The 5,000-nt window shown below is 37.1% G+C and overlaps 1 protein-coding gene across 1 annotated transcript in view; it reads right to left on the reverse strand.

Annotated features, from left to right (window-relative positions):
- Positions 1 to 5,000, reverse strand: part of MNAT1 (MNAT1 component of CDK activating kinase) — a 229,824-nt gene that overhangs the window by 163,610 nt on the left and 61,214 nt on the right. The gene's annotated exons all lie outside the window — the stretch shown is intronic.

Raw genomic sequence — 5,000 nt, forward strand, 5'->3', positions numbered from 1 at the left:
AACGGGGACTTTCAGTCATAAAGTATAAAATATTTCATGATGAAAGTTCCTTTATTTGCCTGCAGCATATGCCGCGCTGAGCACCTCAGGCAGCCCACGGATGAACCCCATTTTTTCAATGTGGAGACGTTTCTACCTCTTAGCCAATAGTTGACAGTTGGCACTATGCTGTATGGCTAGCATGCTATTGGCTAACGTCACCTCATTGACAAAATAACGGTCTGCAATGGGCGGCCTGAGGCGTTCAGCGAGGTATACGCTGCAGGCAAATAAAGGAACTTTCAGAATTAAAGGAACACTGAACCCAAATTTGTTCTTTTGCGATTCAGATAGAGCATGCAATTTAAAGCAACTTTCTAATTTACTCCTGTTATCAATTTTTTTTGTTCGCTTGCTATCTTTATTTGAAAAAGAAGGCATCTAAGCTAAGGAGCCAGCCAATTTTTGGTTCAGACCCTGGACAGCACTTGTTTATTGGTGGGTGAATTTATCCACAAATCAGCAAGAACAACCCAGGTTGTTCATCAAAAATGGGCCGGCATCTAAGCTCGCATTCTTGCTTTTCAAATAAAGATACCAAGAGAGTGAAGGACATTTGATAATAGGAGTAAATTAGAAAGTTGCTTAAAATTGCCTGCTCTATCTGAATCACGAAAGAAAAAATTTGGGTTCAATGTCCCTTTAAGTATTTTATACTTCACAAATGAAAGTCCCCTTTATTCGTAGCACAACCCTAGGAATTAAAAACCCTAGGATTTACCATCACTTTCAATACTAAGAATGCTGCTACCTCTTTCCGCCACATCAAGGATGGCATATTAGATTATTCTGGTCTTTATTAACCGGCATGATTGAGAAGCCCTGCCCTTGCACAGCTGGTGTGAGAGCAGGGGGCATGGCTGCACACGCCCGCGATGACATACCAGAACCTTGTCTTTCTGGAGTTTGATAAATGAGGGCCTAGGCTCCACTTGGGCAACATCCATATTAACTGCAATACGGAGAACAAATTGTTACTAAGATGACTCAAGAGACTGACTGTGTGGAAATTGCAAAAGTAAAGGGTTGTATATCTATGGCCATGTGTGTGAAAGACTTATACCACAGATAAGTGATCATTTTTCCTCTCACTAATAATTAACAGCTAATTCTTAAGTTTCATCAGGAATTCTAGAAACCAATTAAAATCGTTTAACTTGGTTACCTAACCACCAAGAAACAAGTATATTTTTCCAGGAGGCTGAATGCATCACAGATGAAGACATTAGTTGACTAGATAATACTAAGTTAGTTCAAATATTAATAGGGTTGAAGAACTCCTGCTGAATTTACTTCATTACTGATTCAGCCAGATACTGACATGTCTGGCTACACAACCGGTATCTACAGGGGATCCGAAGGAAAGCACCTACCACTTCAAAAAGTTTGAAGGATTCCATCTTGGAATCCAATGGATCCTTAAAGGCAGTACCCATCCTCCAAAAGACAATAATGCATTTTGCCAAAAAACAATATCTGGGCATCTACCAAAGAAAATATTTCCCAATAGTCCAATAAGAACTTCAATATGGAGCACAGAAAGGCAAAATATTCTAATTTCTAAAACAGTTTCCCTGGACATGTATGCTTCTCTTTAATAAGATCAGTGCTAATTATATGGATAGAATAAAACTCTCTTAGCATTTTCATGGAAGACTATCAGTAGCATTGATATCTTGCACCTTCTCAGTTTACTCTAAGGACAAGAAAATAGTCAACTAAATTCCATGTATGATCATATTTAAAACAGGATTAAAGTGATTGGTGTAGTTCCCTGTAGATAATTATAAATTTACAAGCAGGTCTAAGGATTCACAGCATTCTCCGTCTGAAAGAGAGAAATAAGTGCATAGAATGCCAGGAGCATGGAGCATTGGCAGTTTAAAAAAAATCTCCCTTTTGGTTTTCTTATTGCATGAGCAAAAAGTAAATGCATAAACAAATGATTGATGAACGTCATGAGTGATATATATTACTGCATGTAAACAGCGTAGTTATCACTATATTGACAACTTTTCAAAAGACAAAAATATTGAAATTAATATATCACCTGAAGATGACACTATTAGGATCCTAACAGCTAGACATTTTACAAGATATGGTAATGATTTGTCTAACTTTCCAATTAAAGGTAATAGATAGAGAGTGAGTGTTAGAGAGTGATAGAGTGTTGTGAACTTATTGCCTATGATCCCAGAGGCAGACTTTGTCCTTACTTTCTGCGATGAGAATTATTTTGGTGAAAAATGTTCTGCAGTTCATTTTGAAATAACATTCAATTTAAATTTTGTTATTTTTTTAAAAAAAATGTTTCTTGAATAAATTTGTTTCTTTTTCTCTTGCTCTAACATCACAAGGTAGAAATAAAAAGGTGCATTGCTCACAAGAACATCTTACATTCAGAAGTCACAGCTTTGCAGACTGGGAATGGCTAGGTGCGGGGTTCAAAATCCCTGAGAGTCAGTCACCAATCACTTTGCAGTGGTGCTCTTCATTTAACTGTTCTCTTCAAACAGCACTTTACTCTGGATGCACTGTGTTAAGAAAAACCTACACAGTGCAGCCAGAGCAAAGCTCTGTTTGAAGAGAACTGTCTAATGTGGAGCAGTGCTGCAAAGTGTAAGTGCTAACAGATCTTGCATGTGTCCCATTCTTTCTGCAGACATGCTGCATTTTCTGCGGTGACATCTCAGATCACAGCATGTTCTGCCTTGGTGCCTATGATACTTCAGTAGCAGCTGTTATGAGAGCCATGAACCGCAAGAAGGCAACTCAGAGACAATACATGGCAAATTATCTCCATGATTGCTCCACTATGGTTCTTTCTACAGCCCTCAAAAACCGAATCACTCACCTATTGGCTCTGAAAAAGCTTTGATTTGTAATTGTGGAGTGCACTTATGTTCCTTCAGTGGAGAATAGTTGAAACAAAAGCGCAGGAGCAGAGGCACAATGATGTTAATATAGGTTTAATACTACACTGTACCAGAGTTACGCACTAACGGCAGGCAGTGTATACTCTAAAAGGTTGTTGACATATCTGATAGATGCTTTTATAAAAACACTTGAAACCTTAAACGGTTATGGCTCCCTCCTTGTTCCCGGTCATTAAAGTCCTGGTCTGTCAATTTCTATCATTCATTGCCTGACTCAGATAAAGCTCAACCTGTTGTGCTTTTTATTTCAGATATTCAGCAGATCACAAGTAAAGCTTAAAGGGACACTCAAGTCAAAATAAAACTTTTATGATTCAGATAGCGCAGCAGTTTTAAGACACTTTCCAATTTTCTTCCATTATAATATTTTGCACAGTCTTTTTAAATTGACACTTCCTGGGGAACAAGATCGTACTGAGCACAAGCTCACAGGGTATACATATACTAGTCTGTGATTGGCTGATGTCTGTCACATGATACAGGGGACTGGAAAATGGGAGAAAAAATAAATTTGTCAGAAAAAAATCTACTGCTTATTTGAAATTCAGAGTAGGTGTTAATTCATGGTGTTTTTATTACACACTTGATAATTATGCAATTCTACTGCATTCAGTGGTCCTTTAAACCATGGTAATAGGAGTATGGCACATACGATGGGGGCTGATTCTATTTCTAAAGATAATTTACTAGGTCTTGCTTTTAAAAGTACTATGGTATTCGTGGAGATTGATGCCCTTTTTTCCTACTTGGAGGCGAGATGGATGCTAGGGGTGATATAATGGAGCAAAAGTTGACAGATATCTGAATGGCACTTTGAATCCAAGCATGGTCGCATTTACTGTTCCACTTGACAGGAATATGGTGGGTAGACGAGTGACGTGTGTAAGGAGCTGATTTTTTTTTTCAAATCTTAGACTTTTTTTACTGCATTAAAACATTTCATTTTTATATATAAAATGCATAATAATCTGTTAGGGTGGCAATTCTAATGCACAACCATCTCAACAAAATGTCTGCCTTCAAGGAACTTTAAATAAAAGTATCCATGAAACATAAATCAGATTTAAATTATTATTTCACTATTTAATTTACCTGTACTTTAACTCTGACAATTGTTAGAGACTTCACACTGTCCCTGAAACATGCAACATAGCAATTGATTTATTTGTGCAACAACCCAACTGGCTACAACAAAGTAGGTAAGATAAACATACTTAAGAGGCTTTTCAAGGTGTGTGTCCGCGTTCTGCAAACCAATTCAGATTTTGCTAATAGTGTAATTGCTTCTTTATGTGCAGATATTTTCCAAGGCAGTTGTTAGCTGCCAATATATAGATATACAAAATGGCTTCAACATCCTTTTAAGGCACTTGAACTACCCACAAACAGAGCGTGACTAAGTACAACCAACGGGGAGCGAAACCATCCTCGTTTTCTATTGTTCTTTACAACAGCTACTAATGACTCATAATCTTTACAAAAGTAATGTATAGACAAAAAGTAAATAGCACGCAAGTACGGTTTGTAGAACTGGCCTGTAACAGCTGGTCTGTACAAGTTAAAAAGAAATATTTCCAGTAAGGAAATACAGGGAAAAAAATGATTTACCTATTCTGTCCAATTCTACAGCAAACGTGTGGCTTCAGTCAGGATGAACATTTACTAACAATTGTTCAAACTTACAGCCCTATTACATTTTTAATATAGTTGATTGAAAATTAATAATACTTCATCTTTTTTTTGACAGTCTAGTCAAGATTAAATGTTCATAATTCAGATAGGGTATGCAATTTTAAACAACTTTCAAATTTGCTTTGTTCTTTTGGTAGTTTTTGTTGAAAGCTAAACCTAGGTAGGCTCATATGCCAATTTTATAAGTCTTTGAAGGCCGCCTCTTATCTCAGTGTATTTTGGCAGTTTTTCCCAGCTGGATAGCGCTAGTTCCTGTGTGCCATATAGATAACATTGTGCTCACTTCCGTGGAGTAATTTATAAGTCAGCACTGATTGGATAAAATGCAAGTCT

Source organism: Bombina bombina, chromosome 1, assembly GCF_027579735.1.
Source record: "Bombina bombina isolate aBomBom1 chromosome 1, aBomBom1.pri, whole genome shotgun sequence".
NCBI classification, from domain to species: domain Eukaryota; kingdom Metazoa; phylum Chordata; class Amphibia; order Anura; family Bombinatoridae; genus Bombina; species Bombina bombina.